This window comes from Zonotrichia leucophrys, chromosome 3 (genome assembly GCF_028769735.1).
Source record: "Zonotrichia leucophrys gambelii isolate GWCS_2022_RI chromosome 3, RI_Zleu_2.0, whole genome shotgun sequence".
Classification (NCBI taxonomy): Eukaryota; Metazoa; Chordata; class Aves; order Passeriformes; family Passerellidae; genus Zonotrichia; species Zonotrichia leucophrys.
The window spans coordinates 13,816,917-13,833,203 of NC_088172.1; the positions used below are offsets into that span (position 1 = coordinate 13,816,917).

General features: G+C 38.0%; 1 long non-coding RNA gene across 1 annotated transcript; it reads left to right on the plus strand.

Annotated features, from left to right (window-relative positions):
- The first annotated feature begins 9,229 nt into the window (after positions 1–9,229).
- LOC135446329 (uncharacterized) lies at positions 9,230–15,892 on the plus strand. Its single transcript, XR_010439742.1, has 3 exons — positions 9,230–9,320; positions 14,920–15,163; positions 15,581–15,892. It is a non-coding gene; the product is annotated as an uncharacterized LOC135446329 (long non-coding RNA).
- Positions 15,893–16,287: the final 395 nt, after the last annotated feature.

A 16,287-nucleotide genomic window follows, 5' to 3' on the forward strand; every position in this document is an offset into this window, starting at 1 on the left:
CAAAAGTTCAAAATAATTGCTTTGAAAAAAGTTTGAAAATGGAAGAATTGTGCTTTTATATAAAATTCTTAGAAAACCTCTTGATCTTTAAGCAAATACATGAGGAGGACACACAGAAAAACTTCCAGGAAAAAACTAATATATGAAACATGTTGTAAATGTTGTATACATGCCATAAGTTTTCTTTTGCCCCCTGAAAAAAAAAAAAAAAAAAAAAAAAAGAGATGAAGATGATGAAGAGAAAGGGAAGGAGAAATTAAAAAAGAAAGAAAAAAAACACCAAACCAACACCACAATTTTCTTACATGTTAGATTTCAAATAATCAAAGGCACTCTGAGTTTTGGTATAACAATCTTGAGAAGTATCATTTACCTAAAACCCCAGTAAGGAATACTGTCAAATTTTCCCCAAATTTCTGTTCCCAGTACAGGTATTTGTAAACCAAATCACCTCAATTAATTATACTTTCTCAGCTTGAAGAGTATAAATGAGAAGTTAACAGGTTTACTACTTGAGAAAGTCTCTACTCTCATCACTTCAGACTGCAGAATTGGATCTGAGAATTCAAAGAAAGAGTCATTCAGTGGCAACCCCTACATAAAATCTTGTCAAGCCCAGCCATATAATGAAATCCCTTGAATTTTCAAATGTGTTAAAATGTATTTTGTGTGCATAGTCTTGCACTGACGGTGTTTTGAATACAGTGTCGCTGGTCCTCTGTGTGGCATTTTGAATTCATAACACTCTTCTGACTCTGAGTGCTTCCATTCAGAAAATTGGAGTAAGGAAAGCATGTTCCTACATAAAATGCTTTGGCATTTGAAATGGAAATAGATGAATTAATAACTAGCAGCATATAATGGTAATATTAGTAACATACAATTTAATAAAAGTTGAAACTAGTGAACATCTACAGTATTTCTTAGCAATAATCTTTTGCCTAACATAGAAATACAGACACCAGCTGCATTTAGAAAAGGAAGATATTCAGATCACTCCATGAATTCCATCTTAACAAAACTGTACATTTTTTTAAAAAATTAAAATATGCCAGTTTTCAGTGACTACACCAAATTATGGGGTAAATAGGTAAAATTCATCCAGTAAAATCTTAACAATAGTGAAGGCAAGTTGAATTTTGACACTGACATAAAAACAGATCATCTTTCTCTATTTTTCAGAAAAATCCTTTCTGTTGCTTGTACAATTTATAAGTATCACATTGAAGGAGTAACATTGGGTCATTTTGATATTCAAGTGTCATAAAAAACCAGAATTATAATTAAACTTTAAAACTGAGAAAAAAAAATAGGACACTAGCTTATTAAACTTTTCATTGTTAGGAAAAATGTGAAAATTTTATGTTTCTTTAAATCCATTTAAGAGAATTAATTATTCACTTAAATCAATTTCAGATCCGCTGTTCCATAGTATCTGGCTCTTCAGAGTGGTAAATCTCCCCAAAATGTCTGAAAAAGGCAGGGAATTATTCATCAGACCAAGCATGAAACCCTAGTTAGTGTATAGGGAAAACCTAAAAATCAAATTTCCATTGCCCAGTCGTTCCAATTTTCTGTGGGTTTTTTTAAAGCTTTAGAACTATTATACAGATAATTTTGGGGGAAAAATTTAAAATAATTGGAACTAATTTTTTTCATACAATAACTAATATATGGGAATTAAATAAAATAATAATTCCAATTACTACTTCTTCAAAAGGAATGCATTTGTGATTAAATTATCACACAGTGGATTAGTGGATTAAATGCAGCTAAGGTGCCTTTCATTTCAAAAGCTTAAAACTGTTTTTCATCAAAGATTTTCAATTTTTATCAAGGAATAACAATGACAGAGTGAACTATAAGAATGTGAGAAGAATGTCACATTCTTCTCACCCATCTAAAGTAGTTTTCAGTTTTGGAGGCCTAGCAATTTGAAATGTATTTGATAATTATAAAATGGGAGAAACACAACTCTAAACTTCCTGAAAAACGATGCCAGGCCCAAAAGACAAAACCTGTCACCATAAAGATCACATATCTTGTGTTCTATTTCATCTCCCTCTTCCATAATTTGGCCCAGCTCCACCACAAATTGTTTTTATTTTCCCTTCAAACTTTTGCACTGTCAAAAGATTCGTAAGTATCATTATCTAATTGTTTTGTTTAACATTCTACAGTTGTAGGATAAATTAATATATACAAATACATTAAATGTAACTATTAGAAGCTTGAAGTAAACTGTCCTTTTTGCCTGAAAAATACTCTCTTAACAAAGATTTTTTTCTCTCATTTAGGGTTCCCTTAATGATACTGCATCTTAAATTTCATTGACAACCTACACACACACCCTTCCCAGTGCCTGTGGCAGCTCTTGGGGTTCAAGTGACAAAGGGGAGAAGAAATTCCCACACAATTCATAAAACATGGTGGAAAAACCTCAGCCCTGCTCCCACCACATGAACCCTCAAGTATCCTTTAAGAAAGTTGTTTTCTCCATTGCTATTATTCTTCTCTATGAATTCTTGTTAATCAATTTTACCTTCACCCTGCAGTGGCTCAGCATTATTTTCTTTACTCTGAAAAAAAAAAGGATTAATTTTTTTTGGTACTGCAAAGCAACAGTTATTGGTTTTAGGAGGTTGCACACAAAGAAATTCACTTTCTGAAAAGCTCAGGGGAAAACTAGGCTCCCTATCACCAAAAGCCTAGTGCTTTTACAGGATTGAAATGCCATGCAATTTTCTGCCTTAGAAAAGCCAAAGTAATGTTGAAATAGCAATTTTGGAGAAATAGTCTCTAGAAGATGTAGTCTATAAAATACAAGTCTGTAAGTTTTACCATTTTTCTGGTAGTGATTTTTTTTCATAATGTATAAAGCAGCTTTAATGCTGGAAGAATATAGAAGAAATTATGGGGCCACAGCTCAGAGGTCCAATAAAGAACCTCTGGAGATGTGCCATTAGAGTGCCTCCTATTCAGCAGCCCAGTAATTAACTGGGGTTTTTTCTGGCTAAGTGGAGAAGGCACACAGCTGGCTGTTTCCAGTAAAACAATCCACACCCAGGGATCTCAGACAGAAATGCAACCTCTTAACCAGCTCATGAACTTTGAATTACAGAAAAACTCTTAATTCCTTGATACTGCACCTGAACTTTCAGTACCTTAGGCTTGACACCAGCCCCTACCCACCCTCCCACACCCTCTCAAGCAGCACCTGTCTGTGCAATAATTCTCACTTAGGAGTTCTTAGGATGTTCTGAAGGTGAATGTCTGTCTGGATGTTCATGCCATTAAATAGTTTTTTGGGTGCTTTCAGCTTACCTTTAAGACATATCTGCTCCAAATTTGTTTAGAATTCTTCTTGAGACAAACTTTACTTCTTTTCCAAGGCTAATGCCTTCTAAATCATTTCTCTCTTTCTCTCCACATGGTCTGTGCAGTGCCATGGCTTTTTCAGTTCTCCACATCAGACTTTACCAGGAGGGATTATGCTCAAAGTCTTCCCTTACCGAGTTTGGCAGCTATGGAGAACTTGCTCTTACAGAGTCAGCATCTTCCCTGTTACTGTTGTTACCACCAGAAAAGATTTCAATTATTCATACAAAAAAATTACCTGAAGCATCTGAAGCATGCAACTCCCTGGAGAGAGTTGGGGGGTTTTTCACCTTTCTACATGTTTACCTCATGTAGACAAGAACTTCCAGCGACCCAGAGATTGGTCAACCCAAGCACAGCACTTGGGTTATCTTTCTGCTAGCTTAACATACTGTAAAATCAATGGTTTTGGAAACCAAGTAAGCAAAAAAAAAATTTAAAAAAAACACTAAAAAACAAAACAAAACAACAACAACAACAAAAACACAAAAAAAACCAAAACAAAACAAAAACCACCAAACAAACAAACAAACAAAACCAAAAACACCTAAAACAGGGTATTCAGTAGCCAGTGTGATAGAGGCACAGTAACAGCTCACTTGCAGAGTCACTGAGGGTGTAGCATCATCCCCACTCAAAGCAGACAAGCATCTCTGCAATAGCAATTCTGCAGGAGATAGATCTGAAAGCTGGACAGATAAAAGGATTAACTTCATATAAAGAAAAGAATTCTCCCTAGGGAAATGAGCCACTGAGATTATTTGTAAATATCCACATAGGTTTTAGATTGCAGAGTGCAGCAGCTCCATTTCATCTTTGGAAAACAATCTCACACATTTTGTGGCACTATCAATAAGGAACAATATTTGGTAAAATTAAACAAGCTGGGAAACAATTTGGTATTGATAGCATGAGATAGTGCAGTACCAAAGCATACTTTCACAGACTATAAATTCCTCTGATCTACCTGCAGAATCAAAAAGCTGAATGGACTTCAAATACCCTAAACATTTTAGCTAATCTTTTAGCAAATTTCTTACAATTTTATTGAAAAACATAATTTACTACAATTGCAGTTTAATTACTTCACACTCAGCATACTCCTCTATGATAGCTATCAGATCTAATTATTTCCTTTCCATTTGAGTTTAATAAAAAATAAATTGGGCCAATGTAATTACTAGAGTAAATCTAGATATAGTGGAGTAACACAGCTGAGTTTTTATCATGCATCTACTGGGGCACTGCTGACTTAAATTGGGAAAATTTGTAGTTTGGAATACACCCAGAAATTTTAGTTAAAATAAGACCCATTCAAATGCCACTACATTTTCTCTTAAAAGCTTCAATGAGCAGAACTAAATCTCCATATAAACCAAAGAACATGTATTGTGACTGCAAAGCAGCACAGGGAACCATTCATGACCTGAAAACAAAGCTGACTAAGCTGTTGCAGCCCTGTAACAAATATTCAAATGACAATTTGTGGAAAACAATCTGATAGCCTCAAATTTTTCAGTCATACAGTGTTTCAATAGTATTGTTGGTCAGGAAATTTCTTTCAGACCTGCTTTTATGATTGGCATTCCTCCAGCTTTGATATTTTCACTAAAAAAAAAAAATGTAATAATAAAGTTTAAACTACTTGAATTTGCATTTGCTCATGATGATTTATTTTCACAAGGCACTGACATTTCCTCTGGCCCCTGGCTCAGAAAGCACAGGATGGTTCAACCTCTGATCTGGCAGGACCAGATGTCCTGAGTGTTGTGTTGTTTCAGATGCACCAGCAGAGATACAGCCTCCAACAGCCACCTGAATTCCATATTTCTGGAAACATGGCAGAAACAAAGATACAAATTAATGATGAAACTGCTAGAAAAGAAATATTTTCAAATAAACTCTAGGAAGATGGCACAAATATTATTGAGCTTAAAATGACAGCATGAACTGTTCTGTTTTATGAAAGTCTTGTTCTCTTTTGATGGAAAATATCAAAAATAAGGTCTCATCGTTTCCTAATCTCCTTTTTGTGCCCTGCAGAAATACCAGCATTTTTTATTGAAGAGAAATTCAAGTTTACAATCTGCAGTGGTCATCAGTAGGTTTGGAAAAGGATTTTATTTGCAGAATAAAAGCCTTAACATTGATGATATCTCTAACTTGAAGGTCTAAAATGTGGAATTGGGTTAGGATTTTTTCCTTTTCTTCAGAACAGGAGAAAAATTCTTCACATTCTTAAACTCATTTGATGCTTCTGAAAATTGAGTTGTACTGGTTGCTGTTGTTTACAAGTATATTCTAATTTTTTATCTTGATTATTTTGGCTTCCCATTTTGACCCAGAGTACAGGGTTTGCATGGCAAGGTTTTGGTAGAGTGTGGCAACCAGGGTGACTTCTCTGAGAAGCTGCTGGAGGCCTCCTCCATATTTGACAGAGCAAACACCAGCCAGCTCCAGGATGGACCCACTGCTGGCCATGGAAAAGCCTATCAGCAACACTGGTAGTGCCTTTGGAATAACAGATTTAAAAAGAGGAAAAAAGTTATTGTGCAGAAATAAATTGCAGCCAGAAAAATGAGGAGTAAGAATATGTGAGAAGAACAGTCCTGCAGACAGCCCGGTCCGTGCAGCAGCAGTGGTGGGTGGAGGTGGGAGATGCTCCAGGCACCAGAGCAGAGATTCCTCTGCAGCCCATGGGGAAGACCATGGTGAGGCAGCTGTTCCTCTGCTGCCATGGAGGTCCATGGGAGTGCAGAGATCCACCTGCAGCCTTTAGAGGAGCCCACAGGGAGGCAGCTGGGTGGCCAAAGGAGGCTGTAACCTCGTGAGAAGCCCACACTGGAGCAGGCTCTGCACACATCTGGATAGGGGAGCCCACACTGGAGCAGGTTTGCTCACAGGATTTGTCATCCTGTGGGGGACCCAAGCTGGAGCAGCCCATTCCTGAAGGACTGCACCCCGTGGAAGGGACCCACACTGGAGCAGTTCAAGAAGAACTGAAGCCTGTGGAAATGACCCACGTTGGATAAGTTAATGGAGGATGATTTGCCATGGGAGAGACCCCATGCTAGAGCAAGGAAAGAGTGTGAGGAGTCTTCCCTCCCTCTGAGAAGGAAGGAGCAGGAGACACAACAGATGATGATCTGACTACAGCCCTCATTCCCCATCCCACTGTTCCACTGAGGGGGAGGAGGTAGAGAGAACAAGGAATAAAGCCTGAAAGCAGGATGGAGCAAAGGGGAGACAGTTTTGAAATTTTTATTTACTTCTCATTATCCTACTCTGATTTGATTGGTAATAAATTAATTTCCCCGAGCAGAGTCTGTTTTGCCCATGATGGTAATTGCTGAGTGATCTCTGCCTTATTTCTAGGCACAAGTTATTTGTTACATTTTTCTCTCCCCTGTCCAGCTGACAAGGGGAGTGACAGAGCAGTTTCAGTGGGCACCTGTCATCCAGAAAAAGTCAAAACACCCATCCCATGCAGTTTCACGCCATCCTTGCAAAATTTTTCCAACTGTTGAATGTCACTTGTAAATATTTGCAAAGATCTGGCTCGCAGCTATTTCAGACAGAACACATTTGCGTCTTCATTGTGCAGTCAAATATCTTTGCATTCTTCAGTGGTCTTTGCAACATTATTTAATCAGTCCATTATCCAGAAAAGAAAGTCACTTCAGTCATCTTTCTCAAGTATTCTAAGTGTGGCTGAACACCAGTAGGATGAAAAAGCTCCACAAGTCTTAAATCTCTGTATTACTACCCATTTGTCACCCTTTTATTCTTTCTTTTCTTTTGAGTTAAAACCATTGCTCTCTGTATTCTCAATTGAACAACAAACAAGTATGACATACTTGGCCTCAGTTTCAGTTGAAAAATTTTCACTTCACACTGGCTTTTCTACACAGAAATGAAATGGGTTATCTGGTCTTTAATAAAACTGCCTGCAGTTCACCAATCTGTTAAGTTTAAGATTAATCAACACTTATTTACTTCAAACAAGAGTAGAAGCTGAATTTTTAAAAGCACTCAGCGGCAGTTCTCTCTTTGTCCTCATTGAAGTCTATTGGCTTCTGCTGACGAATTCAATGAGCTGAAAAAGCCATTTAAGAAATTCCAGTCTGTGCCTTACAGAAAAGATTAATGGTTAAAGAGCACCTTCATATGATAACCTGGGTCATTTCAATATCCAGAACTCTGAAGCTTATAGCAATTTCCTTTCCATACAGAAGGGTTGATATCCTCTCAAAAAGGATTTCAGAATATTTCCAAAATTTTTCCATAAAGTGCAGAATTCAGTGAAATAAGACAGCATGAACTCCACTGTTACCCATGAAAAAATATTTTGAGGGTTTTGTAGTTTTGATACCTCAACAATTTCTTTTTCTGTGCTTGCTACTGAGAATAGCAAAGTCTCTGCAGAAGAGAAACCATTCTGATAACTCTTGTCATCAGATATGGCTCAAAACTTTCAATCTTTCACAGCATGAAAAATAAGAATATAGAGGAAATGAGCACATTTTATGTATTAAACACATTTTATATATTTAATTGTTTCTCTTAAAATCACATCTTTCCTTTTACCTGTAGGTAAGCATACCAACTGCTAATCTCCAGAAACTGCAATTATTTAGGTCTTTAAGGAGTCTTGTGAGTAGCTTAAAGAACAGGACATTTTATACCTGTTTGTATGAGTACCATCTGTATGGACATATCTAAGATTTTGTCTCACAAACTGAAAAAGATTTTTTACAAAAAAATATTTATCTTAGAATATCTTGGCTTGGAAGGGGCTATAAAGATCCTCCCCATCGATTCCACTCCCCACCCCTTACTGCTTGCCATGGGCAGGGATTTCAGCCCTTGACCAGGTTGCTCAGGGTCCCATCCAACCTGGCCTTGAACACTTCCATGGATGAGGCATCCGCACCTTCTCTGGGCAACCCATTCCAGTGCCTCACTGTGCTCATATTAAATTTCTTCCTAGCCACTAGTCTAAATCTCTTCTCTTTTAGTTTAAACCATTCCCCCTTGTCCTATGACTATCTCCCCATGTAAATATCACTCTCCCCAGTATAAGTGATCTGAGGTCTTTTTCTCGGTCTAAAACCATAGAATCTTAAATTTTAGAACAATAAATTCCACTAAAACTAGTATGAAAAAAGTAAGTGTAAATATGGTATCACACAATTTCCAGGACTTCTCTATTTACTTATGCTGCTGGCTTTCCATCATTCTTCTCTCCTCTAAGTAAGAGAGTATTAGAAGTCACACACTGTGAGTTTTCATAAGATAACAACTTTCTGTTCTAATTTTAGAACTCATCTCTTCCTTCATTTACAGCCATAAATTTAATAGATGTGATTCTCTCCCAGGTGGAGATTCATGGGACTTCATCACTGCCATCACCAAGGTTTTTTCCAGGGAACAACAGCATTCAGGTCCATTGCAGGTTCTCTAGCAAGGCTGCCAGATAATACTGTTCGGAAATTACACTGAATTCCCTGAGGTTACCAGGGAGAAAAGGCAATCTGGTCCATTGCCACTGGGTCCTTCATTAACTTCCATCAATTTTAACATTTACACCTGCCATTACTCTCCTGCTGATCGAGTCTTGGCAATGCTGGCACTTGCAGGGTATTCCTGCCAGCTGGGTTTTCCTGACAACATTCATTAGCAGGTAATTTGCCAGTTACTCTGAAGGACCATGTTGTGTTCTGTGGTTTGAAGATCTTCAACATACACCTGGTGTGGCTAATTGAATTCTAGCAATCCTTGCTATGGTTACTTCCATTAAAGGATGCTTGCAGCCTGTTAAAGGAACAATTAAAACACATCCTTTTCTGCTTGCTGATTAAAAAATCCGCCAGCTTCTTATCCAGCTATGCCCAGTTGCAGATACTGGAGTCACACCAGCCTCTCTTGCTGCGAGGCTTTCAGTAGGTTTCCTTTTAACTTTGTTTTACTTGTGCTTACTTTGTTTTGCTGCCACTGTTCATTGTAAGATTGAGCTTCAGAATTATCGAATTCCAGTTTTTCAGTTTGAGTGGGAAATGTTTATGTCCTTCATGTGCAGTGTAAGCTGCATTCTAAGCAATATTTTAGAGCATTTTTATTTGAGAACCACCACACCTTTGAAAATTTTAGCAGTGTCTTGGTTGAGGTCCATTCATGATGCAAATTGGGTTAAATTTTGACTATTGTTTTCATATAATTTGATAGTTTTATTACATTGGTATAAATACTTTTTTGATAGGCTTTTTGCACTACCCAATACTACATGGATCCTCTGTGATTCACTGAATAGAGATTGTGGAATTTTTTATTTAACATAGCTCAGCCATAAGCCAACCATAACCTACTCTTGCAAATCCAAATGCATTGCTGGACTTGATAATATCCAGCCCTTTCTGTTTTTTAAGCCATTTAAGTGTGTCTGTGTCACTGCCCCTCCTATTTAACAAAATATTTCAATGTCTATTTATAAAGCTACTAACACCTGAAGCAGTTGAAGTTTTCCCACTTCTTTGAGAGAAGATATCAACCTGATGCATCATCATTTCTGATGTTATTTTCCTTTTTTCCTTTCTTTTTTTCATCACTGCAAAGCTAAAGAAGTAGATTTGTTTGAGCAAGTTAGTTCAGTGCAATCATTACTGCAAGATGATTTTTAAATCTCCTTTCCTATCCCTTTATGTAACAGTTCCTATTCTTCATTATCATATTTTTTTTTTGCCTGTCAGAATAATACAGGCAGTGCAAAAAGATTTATTACAAGACAGTTAGAATTAGTAAGCTTCTGTGCTGCTCTCCAGTACTGTGATGGTCCAGCCAGAGTTTTCTCCCAAATAGACAAAATCTTTATTTTTCAAACAAAGCTGAGGAGAAACACTAAGGATTATATAGAAAAGATCCCAAAACTGATATGGAAAGATGTACTCAGTAATTCCTCTGTCTTGTTATGAAGGGAATTTTTTTTTTTCAGTTTGAAGTTTTGATAGCAGGGAACAATGAAGATGGGATGCAACAGCGATGATTTCCTTAGCACCTTATTGCCCCATGTGATTTGACATTGACATGATATGATATGACAAGAGATGATATTGACATTTCTTTGAGTACTCAGGACAGCTGTGTCCAGCTGCATGGAGTGATTAGACCACCCTTTTACTGTCTGATGCCTGCTCCAGCAGGAGACTCCAAGGTGCAAATGGCTTGGGAAGGGGAAATCGACAGGTACCTTGCACTCCGCTCTTCTCCACACTCCACACAGGGTGTGCCTGTATTTATGGGCAGCAAGTGCCTCCCCACAGCTCAAGTGGGCAAGTGCCTCCCCACTCATCAAGGGCTTTGAGTGATCTGGTCCAGTGGGAGGTGTTTGCTCCCATGGCAGGGGTTGGAACTGGATGATCTTTAATGTCTCTTCCAACTCAGAGCTGTCTGTAATTCTGTGGTGTCTCCTACTGAGTGGTGTGGGTGAGTGGATTGAGCCTCTCACTCCCCACAAGTCCTGGCCACTGCTCCCCATGCTGCTGGTGATTGTTTAACAGTTTAATAAAGCTGTAGTTCCTTGCAGTGCCATGTATTTTAATGGTTACACATTTTCTAGCTGTCATTTCCACTTTTCCAAAGTCACTCCCAGGCTTGGAACAGGAATTAATTGCAATCCTCCTGTTAGGAGGGTAACAGTGCTTGCCAGATTCATTCAAATTCTGCTGCTTCCACCCAAAAAGCTGCTTCCAACAGTCTTGAAAGAACAAAACGAGGCAGCTCCGCTCTTAGAAACTCTATCACCTGCTCACATACTGCTACAAACAAACATCAAGGTAGATTATGGTGCCAGAACTGAGAATTGTACCATTCTATCATAGCTGAACAAATTCAGTTTCTGTTAGTGATGTAAAAAACTCTGGGAAGATGGAGAAAAGAAGGAGTCACAAATTAAAAATTTTTAAAAAAGCAAGATTACTTCATCTGCAATGGAATAAAAATTGAAAACAAGTAAAAATTAAACCCTTCCTTTGATAAGGAAGCTCAAGCTAAGGAAATAATTTCTCTGACATGCCATCTTTGCTGTTCCCTGCTTTCAAAACTTCAAAATTAAAAAAATTATTTCCCTTCAGAGGAGACAGTGAAATTACATTTTGGGTTATAACTCAAAATAATAGGCATGTCAGGCAAGGAGCTGGTTTAAATTCTATTTTACTTCCTTGCTTTTCTACTTCACTTCTTTCTTTCACCTATGATCTCTGATTGCAGAGGACTTGTGAAGGGATGTAGGGGTACACATCTTGGATAGTCCATTTTGAGTTCTAGGGAAACAATAATAAATTCTGTACTCAGGGAGGTGAGTGAAATACCAATTTCTGTTACAAAGAGCACCACGAATTCAGGGACAGCTTCTTCTGAGTAGTTCTGGTAATACCATGAAGTAAAAATTGCTCTGTCTCCACACAAAAATTTGAATTGTGCTGAGTGACTTGTGAAAGATTCAGGAAGGTTATAAAATCCTTTACAAACTTTTCCCTGAAAAAAACTCTATTTCTCTTTTCTTTTTGTCTTTTTTTTCAGTTTATGAAGACATTCAGAACAGTTTGTCTCTCCTTTTTAGGCTTTAGTGCTAAGGCAACTGCTCTATTTTCCCTTTTCTCAGATTTTCAGTCCTTTTGCTCCCTTCTTTTATGTTATGTTAATGGTTGCATTGGGATTGCACAGTCAGGTTTTGGTGGTGGGGAGCTACAGCCCTACAGGGGTGATTTTTGTGAGAAGGTGCCAGAAGCTTCCCCCGTGTCCAACAGAGCCAATGCCAGCGGGCTCCAGGATGGAGAGAGGAGCCCGTGGTGCAGCAGGGTTCCTGGAAGGATTTGGGATCCTGCGGGGGACTCCCACTGCAGCAGCCTGTTCTTGCAGGACTCCATGCCATGGAGAAGTGACCCAACCTGGGGCAGCTTGGAGGAACTCTGTCCCAGGGGAGGGACCCCGTGGGGGAGCAGGGCAAGGACTCTTCTCCGTGAGCAGCAGCAGCAGGAACAACTGTGATAAACTGACTGGAACCCCCCTCCCTGCACTGCTGGGGGGAGGAGGTAGAGCCTGGGAAGGAAGGAGGGGTGGGGGAAACTTGTTTATAAGATTTATTTTACTTCTCATTATCCTGCTCTGGTTTTGTTAGTAATCAATTCAATTAATATCCCCAATCTGGGTCTGGTTTTGCCCATATTGGTGTTTAATGAGTGATTTTTCCCAGACATTATCTCAATTCACAAACTTTTTGTTGTATTTTCTCTCCCCTGTCCACTCATGGAGGTCTGTGATAGAGAAGTTTTGGTGGGTGCCTGACACCCAGCCAGGTCAAACCACCTCTATAGTGTGACCTTCCTGGGAGGTTTCCCACTTATTTACCAGAGAGAAAGGAATATAAGCCTGCTTCAGAGCATGAGTGGTCACTTTTGTTTAAGAAAGCAGGGATTTTCCTCTCTGGTTAGGGCAGGTACAGACCAAGGGGGTGGAAGGAAGCAACTACCATCAGACTTTACTGCTCCTGGGCCAGTGGAGAGGCAGGCCATCCCACTTTTTAAACTGTATTTTCCTGCCATGGAAGCCATCAAATGGATGGATGTTCACTATTTCAGCATTTGTCCAGATGTTAAAAAAGTTCACCAGCATTTCTTTTTCTCTGACTACCAGACAAGCAGATCGTGCCCCACAAATTTTTTTTCTCTTTTTGTCTAGATTTCACTCTGTTTGCATTTTCACCACCTCACTCAGGATTTCACAGTTATATGTGACTAAGCCTTTCTCTATGAACTACTAAATCACCTGATTTCCATGGCAACTTGGCTTATGGGACTGTCAATTAACTGACCTCTGGCTTTATATAGAACTGATGTGTATTATATTTCTTTCCTAAGAAAAGCAATATCTCCCAAGCCATCCTTTTGCCAGAAAAGGTTGCAAACCCCTACCATGCAGCCTCTTCAATAGGTTCATCGAGATAAAAATTAGGTGATAGACAAAAAATAAGCCAAACAAAAAGTACTGACAAACTTTTCCTTCCCAGAAATAAAGGAAAAATCTCATTTTTTATTCTGTAATGCAGCTCTCTGAGTTCTTATCAAGGGACCAATCCAGACCTAGGTACCAGTTACCTACACCCTGTGCCTGTATTTTCCAAACTAAATGCTATGTCCCTTCTCTGATGCAGACTCCAACAGAGAAAACAATGAGCCTCAGACCTTCATTTAGCCAGTGTGGGGCTAAACATTGCTTTTTCCTCCTCAGCTCATAATGTGAGGCAGCTGTCTGGTGGAGAGAGCAGAAGAAACCCAATGAAAAGGTGCCAGACTGTTTGCTTCCCCTCCTGACACTCCTAAAGTATAGCTTTTATAGGCAAAGGAAACAGTGAATTTGAATCCAAGCCTGGTTTTGTCTTGTGTTTTAAATGAATGCCTTCAGTGTTAAGCCAAGACAGCTCATAAAAGCCTTTATTTTTTGTAAAAAATACCACCATATATAAAAAGCATGATCAAGGAAACACTCCTAATACTTATCTTTGTCTGAGCTATCTTGATGCTGTTTCTTCTCCTGTTGTTTTTCACAGGCTCTCAGATTTGTCTTTTCCTGACTGGGAAGTAAATCTCAGACCTACCTTTGAATCAAATCTGGAAATGCTGTGGGAGTTCCAAATAGTGTGAAAATTCCTGTTCAGATCCTGAAAATAGTCTGAAAAGCATGTCTGTGGACATTAAATATTGTAAAATCCATGATGCCAGGGACACTTCAACATTGATTAAGAGTCCTTTTAATTATGTCAGCTGAACTTGGATATTCAGTAAAGTCCACTGGAATTTTCTTGGAAAATTGGTATCACTGCCTGCACTTTCAATGGTAGCATACAGATGCAAAAGAATCATCTTTAGTTAAAGTTGTTTGCTTCTTCTGATCTAAAATACCAGAGTCTATGACCTGTCATTTCATCATCCTACACCGTAGTTGCAAAATTTTTGCCTGCTATAGTAGTTCCTGCAGGAATTTTGAGAAGTATCCTTCAATTTCTTTGTTGTTGTTGCTGCTTTTGTTGTTGTTGTGAGGTTTTGGGGGATTTGTTTGGTTGGTTGGTTGGTTGGTTGGTTTGGTTCTTGAGATTTGTGACTTACAGGAACTTATTTCAAAAATATTTATTTAAAATAAATCCTGCATTTTTCTTTCCTTCTGTTTCTGGTCAATATCTGCCTTCTCTCCACTCTCACACATGGTATGGTACTAATATTTCATTTAGCTTTTTTACCAGGAGTCATATTTACAGTATATTAAATATATAAATATATAAACTTTATTTTCACTGCAGAATAAGGTATACTGCTCAGTAATTTACTGAAAATCCTGGTTTTGGTTTGTGTTTTTTATTTTTCTGAAGATTCTATACTTTTCCTTGTGGCTCAGGGTGTCTGCATGGTTTACTTTGGCAGCTGCTCAATACAATTCAGAACACACAAACATATGCATACATTATTTTAAAATAATACTATTTATTTCATTTAGCTATCTTATACCATCACTGCTCTCTCTGATGCCAGAGAAGAGAAGAGAAGAGAAGAGAAGAGAAGAGAAGAGAAGAGAAGAGAAGAGAAGAGAAGAGAAGAGAAGAGAAGAGAAGAGAAGATCTGTGTTGATTTCACTAGAAAACAGCATTTTATAATACAATCATGGTGCTGTAGTAAAGCTGCAAATTCACCCATGTAATCCCAGAACTCTGCTCTCATCTCATATTTTTACAGGGAAAATGGTAAGATGAAGCATTAAGGAGCCCAGAAACTGCTGAGGATTTTGGCAAAATTTTTCAAAAATTATTGTATCTATATATAAGATTTATGAATCAAATGCAGTTTCAAAGTTATATTCACACTCTTAAATGAAGGCATACTCTTTGTGTCCAAGACCACAATCTCCTGAAATGCACATTCAGGATTCAAATGTCCACTTTTGAAATCTTAGATATTAAAATCAATATAGAGTAAACATTAAATGTCAAAGTGAAGGACAAAATATTTTCCTATGAAAGATCAAGTAATTCAAGGCCTATGCAGTCACTAGATGGTGTACATGTGCACAACTTACAAAGCTGCTACTCTTTGCTATGAGGTTATTATGAAATGAGGGAAGATTTAATAAAGTCATCTCTTTCTGTTCATCCTATTAACAGATATTTGTCATAAAAATGGGATAGATCCTGGAACTGAGTCCTGAAGCTGGACTGAAAGGAACAAACCAAAGGAATGAATGCTGCAATGGGAAGCTCTGAGCACAGAAATGCCGGTGCAGTCTGAGTTGTCTCTTGGTAATCTGCATAATTAATTGAAATTTGTTTTCTTTTGTACCAAAGGTATGCAACGCAGTTACTTGTTTAAAAAAATAAATAAATAAATAAGAGTTTTCAGTTTTCTGAAAACTCTTGCTTTTAGTTTGACAACTTATTCTTGCAGTACACGTTAATAAAAACCCTCTTTTCCTGCAAAGTTGATTATATTCAAATTGAAACTAGGATGCAAAATGAAATCCCTTCAAATGTCAGTTATCCAGGAGTGAGCTCACAGGCCTCTTTGAATGAATATTGCAGCAAAGCTGCTAGATCTGAGCTTATCATCTTTTTGACAACTATAAGCTCTGTGGCTGCAGCTTTTATGCTTCATAGGCTGTTATACTGACACTGTGGCTCAGTGTGTGCTTTTATATGTAGATACATTAAATGCCAATATTTTATGAATTCAGATACATAAAGTATGGGCTTGTCTGTCCAGAGAGATTTCCTATAGGAAGCAGTGGCTCTTTGACCTAAGTCACATTCACAAAGTAAGCATGATCAGTTTCTCACTACCAATTAGTTTTCTGGTACAAAACTTTCTTTATCCT